The sequence below is a fragment of the Canis aureus genome, chromosome 17, assembly GCF_053574225.1.
Source record: "Canis aureus isolate CA01 chromosome 17, VMU_Caureus_v.1.0, whole genome shotgun sequence".
Taxonomy (NCBI): domain Eukaryota; kingdom Metazoa; phylum Chordata; class Mammalia; order Carnivora; family Canidae; genus Canis; species Canis aureus.
In genome coordinates this window covers 53042478-53064148 of record NC_135627.1, presented here as the reverse complement: position 1 = coordinate 53064148, position 21671 = coordinate 53042478, and the positions used below count along the sequence as shown (strand labels likewise).

The 21671-nt window shown below is 40.6% G+C and overlaps 1 long non-coding RNA gene across 1 annotated transcript in view; it reads right to left on the bottom strand.

The window, feature by feature from the left end:
• LOC144287564 (uncharacterized) overlaps positions 1-20142 on the bottom strand; it is a 73260-nt gene extending 53118 nt beyond the window's left edge. Inside the window, exon 1 of the long non-coding RNA XR_013355346.1 lies at positions 20004-20142. This is a non-coding gene — a long non-coding RNA (uncharacterized LOC144287564). The remainder of the gene's footprint in view (positions 1-20003) is intronic.
• Positions 20143-21671: the final 1529 nt, after the last annotated feature.

Below are 21671 nucleotides of genomic sequence, written 5' to 3'. Positions count from 1 at the left end.
GGGTGGGGTTGACTGTCTGCTATTTAAGATGCCCAAATTGAAATACCCTTTTCCAAAGAAGAGAATGCAGGTAGAAAAGCTCATTGATCATTTATTTCTCCTTGCTACCCAACACATTAATTTTTCAGTGGACTTCCAAGTTAGACAAACTGCCCATTCTCTTATGTTCTGCTGACACAGGCACTCAGGAAGGACTGAGTGCCTTAATGGCACTTCTCTGCCCTCCCTCCTGGTAGCTCTGTCATCAATACCATTTGAATATTCTCTATTTTGTTGTCTATTTTATTTTTATGGGTTTGAGCAAGAGCCACTTTCATACTGGTCACTTATGGTTTCCTTAACTTTGTGATTAAGCCAGAAAAATTCGGTTTGAAACTGCATATAATTTAAGGCTTCAAGATCCAACCATGTATTTCCACTTGCCTGTGGTCCAAAATGATTTCAGTATTTCTATTCATCTTTGAGACTCCCCAAATCAGTTGATATGACCTCCCACTGCCCCACAGCAGCAGCCTAAGGAAACTGGGGAAAGACTTATTCCACCTAAGACCACAATTTCTGAAACCACTTCCTCTCCTCACTCTCCTTGAATCTTTCTTCGCCATGAAGCCCCATTAACCACACCCTCCTTGAAACACTCTCCTTGTATGTGTAAGAGCAATGATTTCGCGTCAACAAATTATGTTGATTATGAGTTGCAGTCTGGCACTTTCTAACTACCAGATATTGAGGAAATTACTTAAAAACCTCTGAGCCTCTGTTCCTACATCTCTAAAGGAGGGATGAAAATCACCACTTCCTAAGAGTTGTGATGAGGACCACATTTGTTGCTTGTAAAGCGTTTCCAAAGGTGCACAGTCTCCATGAGGTGACAATAGGCTGATGTTCCCCACCTCACATTTGTGTCTCCTTGGCTTGCTCCTAAGAAATGACTTCACCCAAGCCACTTCAGTCCCTAGCTCCCTGCTCATCCCTCTCTACCCTTGGTCTCTGCCCCCCACCCACCTACCACCCACCCAGACCTCACTTCTGGGCCAATAGACTGGCCTAGGACCTTACACTCACAAAGTGACCCTTGAAGAAATGGTTTCACCTCTAGGTCTCAGTTTCCATGTCTATAAAGTGAGATGCTGAGTGGGTGAATGATAAGGCAGGGTTCCCTCTTGCCGCTTCCTAAATAAGTGATTTCCTCCACCTCTTCCCCAGTTCTCCCCTTGTCCCCTCCTTCTTCTCCCTCATTTCTGAGGCCTGGAATAGAATTTGGATAGTTTACCAGATTACAATAGTTTGGTTGGAAAATGCTAGTATAAGGCTCTATCTCTAAGCCCCCACCACCTAGCATAGCTATGATGGCTTTAGAGATACAGAATGACTGGGATACTTCTGATAAGAAGGGTTTTTGAGAACTTTCTTAAGAAACTTAGCTTCGGGGTACCTGGGTGGCTCAGTTTGGTAAGCGTCTGACTTCGGCTCAGGTCACGATCTCAGACTCCTGGAATTGAGCTCCACACCAGGCTCCATGCTCAGCGAGAAGTTTGCCTGTGTGTCTGCTGCTCCCTTCCATCCCACCGCCCCCCCCCCCCCCGTCGGCTTGTAGTCTCTCTTTCTCAAATAAATAAATAAATAAATAAATAAACAAAATCTTTAAAAAAAAAAAAGAAATTCAGCTTAGTGAAGGACATAACATTCATGAAGCTACTGAGGTGCTCCCTCCCTTATCAAGCTGAGCTACATATGTTAATAAATCATTTCCATGAGAGAGTAAGTTTGGGCAGCCAACAATTGGCACTAGTGAAGCAAAGTGACTAATTAGTTATGCTCTATCATCCAGCAGTTCCACTGCAGATATAAGGGTATTAAACTGTACGAGAATGGTCACCATGGCAGAGATTTGAAAGCAGTCTTGGTGTCCACTGGGTGAACAGATAGATTAAATAGTTGATACACATCCTGGGATACCACTCAACAAGTAGAAGATAAGAGCTAGATGTGCATCCAGAGGCATGAATAGATCTGAAAAACAGTGATGAAAAAGAAACAGAATACTTATTGTGCAATACTTAGCACAATACCATTTACATAATTAGCAACATAAGCCCACATAATTGGTCACCATTGGATAATTCAAGGGAATCAACTCATTCATTTTGAAAACTGCTACATGAAAGGAAAGAATCAAGCATTTAGTCTGACTTTCCTCTATGAGTTACACCGTGGATAACCAAGTAACATATCAGGGGAAGTTTCTTGTTCTAGAAGTGTTCCAGCCAATAAACAAAGAAGGAGTGCTTAGAATTAGAGTGTCGCCATTTTGCAACATCTAATTGTGGCAGACTCTAAGGCAGCCCCCATTTAGCCCTGGTATTTATGCCCTTGTGTGATCCCCTCCCATGGACTATGGGTGGGACCTATGACTTGCTTCTAACCAGTGAAATGCAATAAAGGTGAGAGTCTGTGTCCTCTGTGATTACATAACATAAAACTGTACATCCATCTTGCTAGCAGACTCTCTCTATTGACTGGCTCTCTTGTTGGCTTTGATGAAGTAAGATATGGAGAGACCCAGGTGGCAAGAAACTTAGGGCACCCTCCAACCAACGGTCAGCAAGGAACTGAGACCCTGTCAGACAAACCCAAGGACCTGATTTGGCCAATAGCCACATACACTTGGAAGTAGATCTATTCCCAGTCAAACCTCAAATGATTTCAGCCTTGACCAAGACCCTGTTTATAGACTTCTAAGAGACCCTGAATCTAAAGCTGCAGCTTACTCCTGCCTGGATTTCTAACTGTAAAAGAATTAATGTGTTTCATTGCAAGCCACTAAATGGGTGTCAATATTGTTACACACCCGGTGGCTCAGTGGTTGAGCATGTGTCTTCGGCTCAGGGTGTGATCCTGAAGTCCGGGGATCAAGTCCCGCATCAGGCTTCCTGCGTGGGGCCTGCTTCTCCCTCTGCCTGTGTCTCTGCCTCTCTCTCTGTGTCTCTTATGAATAAATAAATAAAATCTTAAAAGATATATAGTTACACATCCATAGATAACTAATATACTAATAAACTAAGCTTTGATCATGAATGGCTGCTAATATCATACACCAAAAAGGAGACAACCAAATATGCATATCCTGATGGAAGGACACAAGACAAACCATGAAATATTCTGGTCAAAAAAATTAAACATTATTCAACCACTAAAAAGAAGGAACTCCTACCACTTGTGACCACATGGATGAACCTTAAGGCATTATGCTAAGTGAAATAAGTCAGACGGTAAAGAAAACATACTGTGCATTCTCACTTATATGTGGAATCTAGAAAACTCATAGAAACAAGGAATAGATTGGTGATTTCCAGGGGCTGGGAGTGTAGGGGCAAGGAGGAGAAGATTGGTCAAATTTCCAGTTATAAAATGAAAAATGTCTGGGGATATAATGTAGAGTATGGTGACTATAGTTAACAATACCTTATTACATACTTGCAAGTTGCTAAGAGAGTAAATCTTAAATCTCCCTATCACACCTATGCACACACACACACATACACACACACACATAAAAAAAAAACTATGTGAGGAGATAGATGGGTTGACTAACCTTGTTGTGGTAACCACTGCACAAGCATACTTGTATCAAATCATCACTTGTAGACCTTAAACTTACACAATGTTATAGGTCAATTATATCTCAATAAAAATGAGGGGGGATGAATATGAAATGAACAAATAAGAAAAGAAGAAATGAACAAATAAAGTCAACGAGGGCCTTACCAGAACCAACGATGACAGTAGGTTATAAACAGAAGAGTAGGATTAACTCTTCGCCGTTGAGTTCAAGAGAAAAGCAGTTTTTCCAGGGCTTCTCCTGTCGGCCCTTTCCCAGCCTGCCCTTCTCTGGAGCCTGACTCTAGGACTGGATTTCTCTCAGGCCCATCCACTTTCATCCAGCGCCTCTGGAATCCATCCCCACCCACCTTTCCACTGCCAGCTCCCACATCCTAGTACAGCTGTGCATCACCAGAGTCCTTCAGTGGTCTCCTGTCCTCCTTCTACAACATTCTCTCCCTGCAATCCTCCTCTTCGGCCTCCACCACGCACCGACTACATGACGGCCATCTAATACAACTGCATCACTGCTCTGCTCAAAATCCAACACTAGTTTTCTGGGAACCTACAAAATACTGTTAAAATTCTCTTCCTAACATGCGAGGCCTTTACCTATGGGCTGCAACCCCTTTTCCACGATTACCTCCCACCACTCCTCAGCATGAACTCAATCCCACCTCCCCTCCCTGCCCTGCATCCCCATTCCCCAGCTTCGCCAAACCAAACCAACCCACCCACCAGCCCCAAAGAGCAAACGGTGCTTCGCCCTTGACTTCTTTCTAACCCTCTCTTTAGCTGGCACACAAACCCTCTTTAGCTTTGCCCCAAGAAGCAGGGCTGCTGATCTGATTGGGTTACGGGTCCCATGCCCGTAGACTGCCACTGTTCCTGTGGTCTATGGCCCAGCGCCTAGTCTCTGATGCTGTGGCCATCCATTGGCTGAAGCCCTTAGCAGAATCTGGAGCTGCTACCCCAGGGCAGCTTGAGTCCCAAACTTGCAATTTTGAGGATTTTCTCAGCTCTCACCTCTGAAACAGCAAGAGTAAACTAAACTAGGACTGCCCCGCTCTGGGCCAATCCAACCATCTCTCTCTCTATGTCCCCTCTCCTATGTAGGAGAAGTAGGCTGTTAGCCGAAACAGGTCGCTGCTGCCCCAGGACAGAGAACCCCCACAGGTAATCAAACAACCTGATTGAGGATGACAGAGAGCGATGGTAAAGCCTAGGGCAGCACTACAGTGAAAATTACAAATAGTCAAATTACCCTTGAAACTTCCTTAAACTGTCCCTAGAACATTGCCTAGAATAAAAGGCTCTGGGTGTATAATCCTGTGTCCATCCTTCCAATTCTTTGTACCTGTTTCTCCGTGACCTTCAATTAATTCTTCAATTTATTCATCGAGCGTGCCAAGCCCTCTGTCATCACCCTCAGCCAATCCTCCTGGGCAAAGTGCTTCCCTTCTTAGTGGGCGGCTGGAAAATCATTAAAAATCACCTATAAGAAGGAGAAGGGGAAATTGGAGTGGAGTGGGGGAAGATCAGGCCGCAAGGGGAACATCAGGTGTGTTCAGTCTATCATAAGTAATCAGAATGCTTGTGGTTGGTACACTTTTCCATATGCGTATTATACTTCAGTTGTGTGTCTGTGTTCATTTATTTTTATTAATTTTTTTAATGATTTCTTTTTTAAAGATTTTATTTATTTATTCATGAGAGATACAGAGAGAGAAGCAGAGACATAAGCAGAGGGAGAATCAGGCTCTCTGCAGGGAGCCTGATGTGGGATTTGATCCCAGGACCCCAGGATCACGCCCTGAGCCAAAGGTAGATGCTCAACCACTGAGCCAGGCAGGGGTCCCCATTTATTTTTTAAATACATATTCTTTCCTTGGATTTTCCAGCAAGTCTTGACTATTTCAGGCTTGAAGCTCAGGACCCATCCATCACATTCCACAGAACAGACAAAGCTCTCTCTCTCTCTGTTTCACTCCCCACCCTTTCCCCCCCACCCCACCCCACCTCACCCCACTAAAGCCTCCCTTTCTCTGTTTTCTTTTACCCAGTAGTTGAATTCTAGTCAATTAAAAGAGAATAGAAGGAAAGTCCATTAGAAAAAAGTTTCCACCACTGATTTGCTATGCATTCTGACAAAATGGCTTAAACTCTCATATCACACCAGTTTCCTATCTGCAGGGTGGGGGTTATAACATACCTACTAAATACCATTTCACAAAGCTGTTAAAAGAAGATTAAATGGTGTATTTATAAATTGCTTAGAAGAGTCCCCGACTCCTAGTTAGCACTCAGTGATTTTAAGATTTTTGTTTTGTTTTGTTTCAATTTCTCATTTGTCACTTTTCCCTGACCATCGGGAACCTCATCAGGAGGAAGAGCGCAGCATCTAGACAAGAGTCATGACTCTGGATCCCTCAAGCCAAGACAATCAAGTAAGACCCAAACCTTAAGAATTCTTCCAACACCCTTTTCCCACCCAGACACCCCTAGTCCTCCAGACCCTGCTGCCATCCACTTCTTCAGGAAGGTTTCCCTAACCACTCCAGCCTCTGGGCTTTCTCCTTCCTATGAAGGCTCTCTGGGAACCTCTATGGCTCATTAGCTCTGTTGGAAAAGCCCTCCTGAATCCCTGAGGCAACAGGACTCCACCTGCAGCTGCATTCTGCATCCTGTAGGACCCAAGGACTAAGTGAAAGACCAGAAGTCAGCAGTTTGCCTCTCGTCTCAGCTTCTTTCTTGAATCCTTACCCTCCTCTTTAGCCTCCTTCCCCCTTCCTGGTACATAACCAGAAACTTCCTCCATCTTCTCCCTTCTACCAAACCAGGAAGATTCTGTGGCCACTCATTCACGCTTGCTGGTTGTCTACTTACACCTTGTCTGACGTTTAGTCACACTTTCTGGGCACCTCAGCTAGATGTTCATGTTTTTGAAGCCATAACTGTTTGTGCTTGAAATCACTTGACCCTGTTTGCAGAATGGTAGCTTTCTTCCCCTTTAAGACATTTCAAACATCAGTGGAGTTAACGAATTATTTGGAAGAATACTCTGAAAGTGATCTAGTCCATTGGTGGACATCCCAAACTAAAAATAATTTGCATTTTGTTGATCTCTTACTATGTGTCATTCCTGTGGTGCTTGGTATACATCAACTAACTTAATTTACAACCGATGAGATGATTACTGTTTCAATTTTATAGATGAGAAAACTGATACTTGGTGAATTAGTTACAATGACCAAACCATAGTCATAGACTGTGTGTCTCATGGGAGGAGATCCAGAACTATCCAACCCCTAAAACCACTCTTTTTGAGTGACTGTGTGGAGGGCAGCATGAGGTCTCTCCTTCCTATTCTATCCCCAAATATCTCTTGTCTCACATCTCCCTGGAGAGCTTCCTGGGATGCTGGAATTGGGGAACCTTGTGACTCTTGACTTCTTCTGGGCAGCCCTGGGTACGTGGCCCAGATTTCTTCTCCAACCCTCCTCTCACCACTTTCCCCATTCTCTGTGTCATGACCTTTCATTCATTTATCTAGTCAATTACCATTTACTGAAAATCTAGTCTGTGTCAGCTGGTAGCACTGAATTAACAAGACAGATGTGGTCCTTGCCTTATGTTAACCCACAGTCTGGTTCCTTCCATAGGAAACATTTTATTGTGCTTTGCTTTATTGCAGTTTGCAAATATTGCATTTTTTATGAATTGAAGATTTGTGGCAACTCTGCACCGAGTAAGTTCATTGATGCCATTTTTCCAACATATCTGCTCACTTCTTGTTTCGGTGTCGTGCTTTGCTAACTCTGGCAATATTTGAAACATTTTTATTATTATCATATTTGTTATGCTGCCCTGTGAATAATGAACTCTGACGTTACTATTGTGATTATTTTGGGGCTCCACCAACCACGCCCATATAAAATGGCAAACATAATCAGTAAGCATTGTGTGTGTTCTGACTTCTCCACTGGCCAGCCTTTCCCCTGTCTCTCCTCCTTTCCTTGGGCCTCCCTAGTCCTTGAGATATAAAAATATTGAAATTAGGCCAGTTAGTCACCCTACAATGGCCTCTAAGTGTTTAAGTGAAAGGAAGAATCAATCCATGCAGCAAACTTCATTGTTGTCTTGTTTTAAGGAACTGCCACAACCATTCCCAGCCTGCAGCGAGCACCAACCTGATCAGTCAGCAGGCATCAACAATGAGGCAAGACCCTCTGACACCAAAAAGATTACAACTCACTGAAAGCTCAGATGATGGTTAGCATTTTTTTTTTAGCAAATAAGTATTTTTTTTTAAATCAAGGTATGTGCTTTGTTTTTTAGACATAATACTATGGCACACTTAATAGACTATGGTATAGTGTAAACATAACTTTTACATGCACTGGAATATTAAAAAAATTCATTTGACTAGTTTATACTGTGTTCTAGAACCAAATCCACATTATCTCAAAGGAATGCCTATAATTCCCTGCTCTTCCTCCCCAACTTATTCCCAGCCAGGCAAACTCCTACTGGCCCACAAGATCCGGTTCACAATCTTACCTCTTCTTCCACCTTCCACAACTCCCCAGGGGTACATTCAAAATACTTAGCAACTAGTTTAGCAATCATAATGGACACCAGCTGTGACCTACCAGTCTACCATATGTCCAAGCTATGGTAGCTATTTTTGCCCTGCCACAACCCTGGTCAGAGTTAGTCACCCTGCCCTTGGGGGTCTTCAGCTTCTGGTCCACACAAATATTGATGTTCTTGATCTTTCCCACAGAGGGGTCTCCTGCTTTATGCTCCAGCAACCCTCCATACTGCACTCACACCCACAAACACACAAATGTGCCTATCAGCTTCCAAAAGGAAGGAATCATTGTTTATTTATCCAGAAGCCTAGCAAAGCCCAAATATATAACAGTAGCTCAAATAAATCTGTATTTAATAAATATGTTGGAGTAGGAGGTAATCTGTCCTTTATCCTGGAGAATTTCCTAAAATATCACCCCTGTTCAGATCAACAACATTTCTTACTTTGAGACTTGAGAAACAATTTCATGTGTATTGGGCCCATTTTCCTTTATTTTAGTTATCACTTAAATATTTTTTTCATCTAGTAGACTTTATATAATACTTTGGAATGAGTTTCTATGCTTCTTATATTTCTACCTCTGGTTATCAAGTTATGAGAAAAGAGTACTGTTAGGGTTGAATTACGTCCCCTCTCAAATTCATATGTTGAAGTCCTAGCTCCCAGTACACCAGAATGTGACAGTGTATGGAGATAATATATTTGAAGAGGTCATTACATTTAAATGAGGTCATTAGGGTGGGCCCTAACTCAACATACTACTGCCCTTATAAAAACAAGAAATAAGGACAAAGACACAGAGAAAAATCATTTGAAAACACAGGGAGAAGACATCCTTCTGCAAGCCAAAGGAGAGAGGCCTCAGAAGAAATCAACCTTGCTGACAACGTGATCTTAAACTTCTAGCCTCCAGAACAGTGAGAAAATAAATTTCTGTCATTTAAACCACCCAGTCTGTGGGATTTTGTTACAGCAGGCCTAGCAAACTAATAGAAGTATAATCTCCCTTGTAGGTGAACTATTGCTGTCATAAATAACACAACTTTTCATTGTGTATGTACTGTTTCCAAATAAATTGGAAACTTGATGTCAATGGATATGACTTTTATTTTTAGACTCTCTTATAAAACCTAGCACCATTCATGTACATAATAGATGTTCAGCAAAAATTAAGAAGCCATTTTCTAAGCCTCTGCTAGCACAGAATATATATGGCAAATATATATATATATGCCATAGAATATATGAGGATATTTCTCTGTCTTCATCTATTCCAGATCTTTTCAAACTCAGCCTTATTGACATTTGGGACTAGATGACTCTTAGTTACAGAGAACTGTCCCATGCGCTGTGGATCTTCAATAGCATCTCTGGTTTCTACCCACGAGATACCAGTAGCACACACTTCCCCATTGTTGTGACAACTCAAAACGTCTCCAGATGTTGTCAAATGTCCACTAGGATTCAAGACACTCCTAGTTGAGAACTACTGATCTATTGTGACACTATCTTTCTCCTCTTCTTGGGTATTTTGTTTAAGTACCATCTAAATCTTGGAATTCCCTAGAGAAACATGCTATGAATCAGAAGGATAACAAGAAATGGACAAAGCTTATTGGTGGGGTGGGGTGAGGGGGCAGCTGGCACATCTCAGAATACTAGCTGGTAGAGATATTTTGTCAAATTCAGCCTGTAGGAAGAACAGTCTCTGCAGTAGGACAGGACCAAAGAGAGGCTAAAAATGTCAGATGGTGGTTTCTGCTGAGTCAGAAGCCTAGCCCTCCATTCCCAAGATTTCACCTCCCAGTCACTGGTCACTAGCTAGGATCAACATAGACAGGGAGTTATTTCTATCTGCAGTAGGATTGACTATTTTAAATGAACTTGCGGTTCCAGGCCATTTCTTAGTGGACAAATCCCCACATCACAAAAACCACCAGAGAAATTGCCACTAATCAGCATGCTTGTTAACGAGCTTAGGAAAGAAGGCGGCGGCTAAGAGGGCTGGGGCCCCAGGACTGTGGTCTCCCCTCTAAAGCTGGCCTGGCACACTGGGGCTGCAGCTGGAAGTGAACAGAGAGCTCAGTCTCTTACTTCCTAAACCACCTCTTTCCTGGAGAACCATCTCAGGTCTCAGAATCGTCCTCTGGACCCCATCAGAGACTCTCATGGGTATAAAAATAAAATTATGGTGGGGAAGGTCATGGGGTCAGTCTTATTTACCAAGAATCTGAAAGAGCGATGGGTCATGCTCCTCCACCAAAACCCTACTCTGATGGTTTCAGTTACCTTTACCATCTAAAATCATATCATATGGCCACAGAAGGCAGAGAGGCTGGAAATAAGGCAGCCTGGAGACTATGAAGGGCCTAATATGCCAAAACTAAGGGATTTACGTTATTTCCAGAGTCATCATCATTTTGTCTGAGATTACTAGGTGAACCATGGATGGTATTTAAGACACAGGAACTTGATTACAGCACAGGAAGCCCCTGCAATCCCTGTCCTACTACAATTCCTAGCAATACACTTATCTAAATAACTATAACATGAGACAATAAAGAGCTACCTGCAGAGGAGAAGGAAGCATTTTTTTTTTTTATGCGAATCCCAATAGCAGACACAGCAACATTCTCTGTTTCCACTTTCCGAATGACTCACTGAGCTGTTTACCATCCCAGGTGTACCAAGGGTATGGGTGAGACAAAAATGAACCGGCACTTGACCTAAAAGGAAGTCTGTCTTGAATTCTTACTGTGGCCTGTCACAGCTGCTCCCTTTCCCTCTGCTCCACCCTGGGTGACAGATGCAAATCTCCTTCCGATTTGAGAAAAGAGCACCCATACATCTGGAGTTTGAGCAAATACCCACAGGCCACAGCCTAAATATGTCGGAGGGAGTTTTAGAGGGGTCCCCACAGCTTCTCCATTCCCTTTCAGTAAGCAGCATGATGCACATGGTTCTTCTGTCTGTGGGACAAAGCTTGGGGTCTTGGTAAATGCAAGTTGAGTGCATCTCTTTAGAGAAAGGTAAGGTTGGCTGCCATCCACCATATGCTTAGTACAAACCACTCATATTTACCTCATTACAGTCTGCATCATCCCCTCCACCATTTTCCAGGGCATGCTGAAATGCCCATGCAAAAGTCATTCTTCCTGTGGAGTTCTTTCCCTGTGGTCCAACTTCTCTAGAAAAAGAAGTCAGCGATGGCCACTTAGTGCTTACAGTAGCTTTACTAATTCTGTGCTAGATTATAAAAGCCATAGTATAGTCATTTTAATGTCTTTTCACAAACTACAGGGAAAAAAAAAAGAAACAAAGGCTGGTGCAGACACTGAGGACACAGAATATGCTACAAGCACCTGTGATGGGAAGTGGAGCTTTCCCTGCCACCTTGGGAAAGAACAGGAGAGCAGCCTTTCTTCTTTTTCCCTTTTAACACCTGCTATTTCTCACAAGCCCTTCATCCAATAGGAAAACAGCAGGTGTGGAAAATTTAGAACTCCTCTCCCAATTAAGGCAGAGCCCAAGCTGCTGTGGCACGGCCACTTCTAGAATACAGTGCCTTGTCGAGCAGAATGGAAGCGTGTTTTCCTCTGATGGAGAAGTACGGAGGTCATGGGCAGGGCAGGCCAGGAAACCGACTCTGCTCCATGGGATCTTTCAGGAATCCAAGCTCTTCTGGGGTTTTTCTTTTCTTTTCTTTTCTTTTTTAATTAAGGTCTAATTTACTGAGAGCCAAATTCACCTTTGAAGTGTACCCTCCTACCTTGTCCCCCATGCTGTTGCTCTCATCTGCAACAGGAAAGTCAGAGAGCAAGGACCCCAGCTTCTTTCCAGAGGCAGCTCACATCCCATTGAGTAGAGTTTAGTCACCTACCTAGCTTCAAGGGAGCCCAGGCAAGGGGGTCTGCATGCCCAGCAGAACTTGGGAGGGTCTGTTATCGACAGGATGAGGGGAAATGAGTATAATTAGGGGGCTGTGCCATGGCATCAAATCTTAAGGAAACTTAAGAATTAAGTTATTTTCCAATATCTTTTAACAAATAAGGTTGTAGTAGCGAACACAATTTGCAAATCATCAACAAAGTAGAGATTTTGTGCAGCAGTATCCACCTCTGGCAGAGCCTTTGTTGCTATTTTTTGCCTATCACTTCCGGTTTTCCAAAGATCTGAATCAATTAAAAACATGACATTTTCTGTCGAATTACAAGAAACTGCTACCACAGTGTCTTTGCTATTTTCGGGTAGCACAATCTGAAATTCACTTTCAATGACCCCTGCCATCAAAATGAAGAAATCTGTGGCACAAGAGCCCTTTCAAGTCCAAAGCAGTTCTGCAACGCTTGGCAAGTGTCTGTAGTTCAGAGTTATCTGGTGACAACAAGAAAAATATCCTGTACTGTTTTCTGAATCACGTGTTTCCCTGCCATAGGCTATGTCTCTCTAATCGGATCTTAATTTTCCATGACAATTATGAAAATACAAGGAGGGTGAGGTTTTGCAGAATGTCAATATTCCTTTAGGTAGTCATTGTTTTCGAGAAAGCATGACTAGCTGTTGGCAGAGAAAACATTGTGTAAAGGAAAATAAGAAATGCTCTCAGGGGCCTCAATGAAGAGATTCTTTTTTGATGAGACTATGGAATAAATATATGATGATGTCAATTCTGAATTATCAAAGCGGCAGCTGATAGTCGATATGATGTTTTATCTGTTCAGAAAATGTCAATGCCTAGGAGCAGTAACTGCTCTGGTCCATTGGCGTCATGTGTCATACTGAGTGGATGGCTTACCAGAAGTTGATAACCTGCCAGCCTCAAAAGTAGTAATAACACAAACAATAATATCAACCATGGTAACAGTTATAATTTCTTTAGCTCTGTGCTAATTACTTTTTTTTTTAAGATTTTATTCATTTATCTGAGAGAGAGCGCGCACATGAGCAGGGGGAGGGGCAGGGGGAGAGAGAGAGAGCGAGCATCTCAGGCACACTCTCCTCTGAGCGTGAAGCGCAACTTGAAGCTTGACTTTACAACCCTGAGATCACGAGCTGAGCTGAAATCAAGAGTCTACCGCTCAACCGACTGAGCCACCCGGGCGCCCCTACGCTAATTACTTTTAATGTGTTCTCTTATAATTTTTGCAATGATATTGCAAAACTGTATTTATTATATAAATAAATTGTGTTTATTATAATAAATAAATACAATGGAAAAATACAAATTCTCATTTAGTTCAGCCTGCGGTTGTGATGGTGAAGTAACACATCTCGAGGGCTGCTTCTTGCCAGGCCATATTCTAAGCACAGTGAAGCAGAAGTCATACCTGTGACATCCTTGCAGGGCACCTCACAGAATGAGAGCTCCATTATCCGGCAGAAGCCAGATGTGTCACAGCCACCAGGCTTCAGCCTGCTGTATGCAGCCGCTCAAGTTGTCTCAGGAAGTGTTGGTTCTGAGCATGCTAACAAGTCTAGCAGTGCTGTGGCTTTCTGAAATAAATCTGACCCCTGGAGCGCTTACTTCTGCAGTGCATCACAAGTGGTTGAAGTGGGTGACGGCCAGGCCAGAGCAGAAATGCTGGGATGACATCTGTAGCTATCAGCAGCTGGGCTTTATTTCCAATCCCGCAAATTGATCGGAAGTAGCGAAAAAGGATTTTGATCAAAATGGTATGCCCTACATCCTCAAACACTCAAAAGTGAAAACACATTTAAAGGAAGCAAATTCGAATCAAGTGCCATGAAGAGAGCTTCTGTGTCATTTTCCAATTCCTTCTCTACTTAGCGCAGTACCTCTCCTATGGCTGATGCTCAATAACACTCGATAAATAATTGTGATTGGCTTGTAAGGGGGAAACTGCCTTGCCTAGGCAGGTCCCTTGAAAGTCTTTCTCCGCTGCCTGGATTTTTTAAGCAACTGGATTTATGACTAGTAAATTTAACAAAGGGATTTGATTGACTGATTGAAAAACTGAGATGATGGTACCTACAAAGGTGGAATGGCAGGTTTTTCTGTTACGATTGTCTTTCATTAAATACAAATAAAGACCTTTTTGCTGACAAATTGTTTTTATTGCAAGAGCCTGCATTTGGTCATCTAAAACGTAAGCTTCTGTCTGTAAACCATATTTTAATCGTTTTTAGAAAATCAAGACACATGGCCAGGTGAAGACATAAAATAGTCACAAATTATACTTTATTGTTCATTATTTTGGATGTAACTAAATTTCAAATAAACTTGTCAAGTTTGATTAGTCATTATTACTATTAGCAGTATTGGTCGTATTTATCTGAATCCTACCACTCCGTGTCTTTATTTTTTTTAATTGTTGTTGTTTTTACTTAAAAAATTGTTTTAACCCACAGTTTTTAATTGTTGAAATGGTGGTTATGATTTTGTCTCCCTCCTGCAGGAGGTCACAATAATAAGTGTTAACCAAACAGTAGTGCTTTGGACAGGATCTGCCTCTAAAAGTTCATGCTTCGACGTGCATTTCTTTTACTATGTCTCCCCACGCACACAAGGAGATTTTGGAGGGAGCGGTCTCCCTCTTATAAGACATTGTACTGGACCCTTCCTACCACAGCCCCAGTAAATTCCCACAAATCTTTCTTAAAAGAATAATCACCTTAATTTGTCAATTCCTTGAAGGGAAGGATTTTGGGGTGTTTTTTTTTCTAGCAGTGACTATGAAACTTCTTCTTCAGGTTGGATGTTTGATCACTAACTTTGATAAAAAGGAACAGAAACCAAAGTGAACATGTTAGTCATCACCTGAATTGATAAGCAAACTGGAAGATGATTTACAGTGATAAAATACCAACAAAGGCAAATATGTAGATGTTTTACATTTCCAGTCACACACAGTTTTTCAAGAATATATCTATTGAAACGGTGAGCTGAGCCCATATATTTAAGGTCCATTCTGTGACCACAGCCACAGAAGTGCAGCTTACAAAGTTGAAGAAGTTCACATTGACTCTACTCATACTTATTGAGCACCTACTAAGCCCAGCACTACCTTGGGCACTGTGAGAAATACCAAAAAACAAACTCTGTGAAGAAGTTACTAATATTAAGGTAATTAGTCCCCAAATTAATGGTGTATGCGGCCTTGTTTTGTTTGGCTTTCTAACCTTTCACCCTGGGACCCCTTTGCATTCTTAAAAACTATTGAGGACCCCAAAGAGCTTTTCTGTCAATAATTACCAAATTAAAGACTAAGAAATGTTAATGTATATTAATTCATTCCAAAATAATAAAAACAACCCCATTGCATATTAATATAAATAATGTTCTTAAGAAAAATAGCTATAGGTTTCAAACAAAAAGAATCAGTGAAAAAAGTGGCATTGTTTAACATTTTTGTATACTTCTTTTACGTACATAGAGAAGAGTTGGATTGTTAAATCCACTTGTATATTCAAACTGTTACAATACTTTTGATTGAAGTATAAAGAAAATTTGGCTTCACAGAGATGTGTAACTGCAAAAGGAGAAGTATTTTAATGGCCATTTTAGATCACTGGGTATTCTTCTTCGATACTACACCAAATGTTAACAAGTGAGGATTTCTTAAATGTTGGCTTCAATGTGAAATCTAAAATGAAAATCCATCAATCTTCCTTGCAATTCAAATTTTGTAACATCGTGAATTGGTCTTTTGAAAAATATCAGCAGATCTCCGAAATATTGACACTTCAGTTATACAACATAAAACCATTAATATTTGTTCATGTCACTATTGATCTCACTGGAAAAGTCTTCTAGTATTTAGAAGCAAAAAAAAAAAAAAAAAAGTATTTAGAAGCTGTTGACCTCATCAGTTCTTGAACTAATTTTCATTTTAAATAAAGCTCAAATTTTATCATTGGCCGTAAGTACTGTCAGTTGTTTCCTTTGAAGTGCCAGGCTCAAATTTCTCAATTTTTGAGAAAAATGAAAAATTGCCCAGGACACAAAGCTGTCAATCATTCTCTCAGATAAATATGGTGTTCCATGGAAAAAGCAGCTAGTTGCTTGCAACTCAATTGCAAAAATGCTCTAGTTCCTCCAGAGCCTGCAGTTATTCATCTAAAATGTAAATTTCTGATATTTCCTACCATTTCTTCTCCCTTCCCCTCTATTCCCTTTCACTATTATTTATATTCCCCAAAAGAATGAGACCATATAATGTTTGTCCTTCTCCGATTGACTTATTTCACTCAGAAAGGGAGACAGAACGTGGAAGATTCCTAACTCTGGGAAACGAACTAGGGGGGCGGAAGGGGAGGAGGGCGGGGGGTGGGGGTGACTGGGTGGCGGGCACTGAGGAGGGCACTTGACGGGATGAGCACTGGGTGTTATTCTGTATGTTGGCAAATTCAACACCAATAAAAAATAAATTTATTATTAAAAAAATAAAAATATAAAATGTAAATTTCTGTTTATAAAACATCTTTTAATAATTGGGAGAAAGTTGTGACTTGTGGGTCAGGGCAGGACATGATGATAATCACAAATCACACTGCTGGTACCTGGTAGGGAAGAATGCGATGGCTACTGGTACACCTTGGTACCGCTGCCTGGACTGGTCCTACGGTTTGAGCAATTTTATCCACCATCAGTGCAAATGTTAACCTAGTGAAATGAGCAAATTATGTCCTCAAAGTATTAGGAAAAATGGTTTTTATCTTGCAGTGCAACTGCAGAGGACCCTGCCCTGAAAACTGCTGACTGAAGGAGAACCTACCACACCCAATCTAGTTTGAACTTTTAGGGTTTTAACGTCCCTTGGCTTCATTAGCTGCACCAGTGACTATTAGGTTAAGTATATGAAGCAATGTATTTAATAGCCCCTGATAATAGAGCTATGCTTCTGAACCATTAAAGTCACAGAGGTTTCAGCACCAGGTGATGTATGGAATTATTGAATCACTACATTGTACACCTGAAACTAATATAACACTGTATGTTAATTAACTGGAATTAAAATAAAGACCAAAAATAATAAATAAATACATGAATAAATAAAATCACTGAAGTTCCTTTTGTAACTGGCCACAGCAACTACTGTTAAGTGCCAAAAAATAAACAACCAGACAAACAAAAAACAAATCCCGTGACCAACTCTCTTTGGTCCCTAAAGACAAAAGCATTTTCTGACCTTCTTTCTCCAGATTACCTCTGATGGATGGCTAGCAAGATGAGTTAGCCCATCTCATTTCAACAAGCTCCACAAAGGCAATCAAAAGGGAAGAAGAGGGTTACATGTCACCTACCCCACTTACTAAGATCAAAAGGTCCAGAGTCCCAGCAATTCAAAGCTTCTTTTCAAAACCTTTTATCAAATAGGCCCATGTGCTTGCTACAAACTCATTTAAAAGCAAGAGTGTTAGAAAATGGATCAGAGATTTATAGCAATGCCAGAAAGAGACTCCGGCTTGGTTTTGAGCCCTTGTTACCTTCTTTATATGGCAAAATATAGTCAATACAATAAGTATTTTTGGACATTTTATATAGAAAAGATAGTATACTCTATTGCCAAATATTTTACTGCATAGGAACCAAAGGGCTTGAGTATTCTAATTGTAAAGACAAAATCTAAAACAATATATGCTAAGAGTTAGCTTAAAGAGAAGGATAAGGGACCCAGGTCATAGAAGGATAAGGAGTTCATCCTGCCTCCTGCTAGTTCAGTCCAGTCTGTGTCTTCCTGCACCCTGTTACCTCTCTAGAAAAGCAACATTTGGTCAAAACTGAGTGGGCCAAATAAACAGACTTCACATTTTTTAGAACAGCTTCAGCTTTACAGAAAACAAAGAGAATTCTCAAATACCGCCCCTATACCCATGCACACACACAGCTTCTCCCATAACAAACATCTTGCATTGGTGTGGCACACTTGTTACAATTAATGGTCTAATATTGATGTACTGTAATGGTCTAAAGTTCATAGTTTACATTAAGGTTTACTCTTGAACTATATGTGTCATATAGTTCTATGGGTCTTGACCAGTGCATAATGTCATGTATCTACCTCCATAGTGGCATACAGAATACTTTCACCATCCTAAAATCCCCTCTTCCTCATCTATTAGTCCATCCCCCTTGGATCCCTGACAATATACATCAAAGAGAAGAGTAGACTTTCTTTTCACGGACCACAGACACCTGGTAATTTTCTGAGTGCAACACAATAGCATAAACTGACAACATAATAAGATTTAAAAAATATCTTCTTGAAAATGAAAACTTGATCTATAAATAATTCTTTGGTCAAAGGGAAACTAAAACTTGTATTACACATTATTTAAAGACTAATGCCAAAAAAAAAAAAAAAAAAGACTAATGCCAGTAAAGAAACAAACAAACAAGCAAAGGGAAAAAAGAGAGAGAGACAAAACAAGAAACAGACTCCTCACTATGGAGAATAAATTGATGGTTACCAGAGGGGAGGTGTGACAGGGTAGGGGTGGGGAGTGAAATAGGTGGTGGAGATTAAGGAGGACACTTATTGTGATGAGCACAGGGTGTCCTGTGGAAGTTTCGAATCACTATATCATACACTTGAAATTAATATCACATCGTATGGTAATTAACTGGAATTAAAATAAAAACTATAAATTAATCCATTAATTCAAGATTAAGAAAGGCTCTTGGAAAACTGATGAAACCTTCAAATATTATTTCTCAAAAATATTTTTGGAATAAAACAAAGACTATAACCCTGCCATAAATGTGAAACATGAAGTTAAGTTATTTCTGGAATAGTTCTGTCAGAAATATTTTTTTTTAATTTATTTATGATAGTCACTCAGAGAGAAAGAGAGAGAGAGAGAGTCAGAGACACAGGCAGGCTCCATGCACCGGGAGCCCGACGTGGGATTCGATCCTGGGTCTGCCAGGATCGTGCCCTGGGCCAAAGGCAGGCGCCAAACCGCTGCGCCACCCAGGGATCCCTGTCAGAAATATTTTATTCTGTAAACTGGCATGGAGTTTTCATTAAAATCTTAAGTGTATTATGTCTAAGATTGATTCAGTTTAAAAAAAAAGAATTAATGACAATATAAATACTCCATGGAAAACTCAAGAGATACAGCCAATGTCATTTTCAATAGAAAATCCATAACCTTAGATAGTATTGCTAATACATAAGAAAAGTTTCAATTAAATGAAAAGAGCATTCATCTTAAGAAGCTTGAAAAAGCATAATAAATAAAAAATAGTAAGAGTAAAGAATTAATAAATATTAAATCAGAAATAAATGATTTGGAAAAAAAATAAAAGCATCAGTGAAAAAGATTTATCAGTGAATATATACAAAGAAAACTAACCTGTGAGAGAGAAAGCACAACTATATAATACTAGAAAAAATTGTTAAGAGTTTACAAATCATAGGTACAGATCAAATGTTTTGTAAAGAAATAATGTGAAAAATTTATAATTTTTATAACTATTTTCTAGAGAAACTGAAATTAACAGAATTTATCCCCCCCAAAAAACTATTTTTTAATTGAAAACACAGTTAAAGATTTACCCTAGAAAGTAGATAATACCTGATTAATTTTATAGATGAGTTACAGCAAACCTTCAAGGAATAGGTAATACCTTTGGTATTTATTAGTTCCAAACAAACAAAAAGTCTGGAACGTTTCCATTCCTTTAGGCTTGCATGGCCCTGATTCCAAAATCTGAGCAGGACTACAAACAGAACTAACTGAGGAAGTCTATTTACAAAAATGTCTTATTCCTTTTGAGCTGCTATAACAAAATACCATAGAATGGGTGGTTTATAAACAACAGAAATTAATTTCTCACAGTTCTGGAGGCTGGGAACTCCAAGATCAGGTGCCAGTAGGTTTATTGTTCAGTAAGGGTCCACTTCCTGGCTTACAGCTTTCTTCTTGCTGTATCCTCCCTTGACAGAAGAGTGAGGGGGCTCTCTGGGGTCTCTTTTATAAAGGCACTAATCTCATTTGTGAGGGCTCCACCCTCATGACCTCATCCCCTCCCATAGGCCCCACCTCCAAACACCACTGTATTGGGGGGATAGGATTTCAACCTATGAATTTTGGAGGAACACATCCAGTCCATACCAAAAAGTTACCATGTAAATTGGTCATGGGAGAAAAATATGTATATTATATAATATAATAATATATATAATGAGAATATATTATAACACACAATATAATAATATATGTAATGTGAATCTCTTTAAATTTCAAAAAGACTTTTGATAACCATTCCTATTGATCAAAATAGTAAAGTAAAAATACATGGATATTTCTTTATCACAATGCTTATTTCTCTCCCAACCCCACCCGGCGTGTCTGTGTGTGTGTGTGTGTGCGCGCGCGCATGTATAAACTAGAGCCCAATATAAGACATGTTTCAAATTAGGAACTAGAAAGGTGTCTTTGATCAACATTTATATTTAATACTGAACAATCTAGTTAATATTTCTCACACCAGCAAGGCTGTAATTTCACTTGCAAAATTCAGGTCCCACTGCTTGAATATGGGATCCTGTCCTTCCCAACTCCCCTGTAAACAATGAAGGCAGTGAAAGATGGGGGTCCCTCTTCTGGTGCTCAAACTCCAGTCTGCCAATCTATGGACATCCCACCAGTCCTGCATCTGAAGCTTTCCATTCCTCACAGATCCCTGAGAGCCTGTGCTTATGTCCTTTTCCTTTCTGTCTAGTGGTTGAGGTTTGGTCAGGGAAGCAGAACTTCTGTGAGTATTAAGGAATAAGGAACTTATTATTCCAATTAGACCTTGGAGACTTTGAGGTGAACTAGGAAAGTAAAGTTCTGGAAAGGATCAGAGAAAACTCACTAACCAGCCCTGGGGTGGGTAACTGAGTCAGTGCTGGCAGGCAGTTAGGCACATCCAGCTGCTGGATGGCAGGGACTGGTGTAGACATGCATGGAAGGTCGGTGGCTCCTCATGGCTGTCACCTGTGTGAGCTGCAACAAAGAATCTGGTGGTGCACATGGAGTTACTGTTGGTCGGTGGTCAGCAATGGAAGGAAGGAAGGAAAAGGAAGACCATGTGGTGTTGGGAGAAGCCAGGACAAAGTGGAACCTACCAGCACCTCGGTCTCCCACCGCCTCAGACCAACAATGACCTTCAGAACACAATAGCTGCTGATTCATCTCTGACTCCTAAACCTCATGCAAATTTCTCCTTTGGCCAATCCTAACGGGTCCACAGGGGAAAGAATTCTCAGAAGCATAGATCCTAATTAGCTACATGACAAAGAACAAAACATCACGATTTGCTGAACGACCAGAAATAAACTTCAGCAGCCATACATTGGATTTATATGTAAAAAAAAAATCTGAAACAAAACATTACTGAAAGATATAAAAGGAAGTATGACTAAATAAGAGGTATTGATGGATTAAAAAGAATCAATATGGAGATATTAGATCTCAATCAAAAGTTTTGTGTAATCCAATCAAAATTATAGTCAATCAA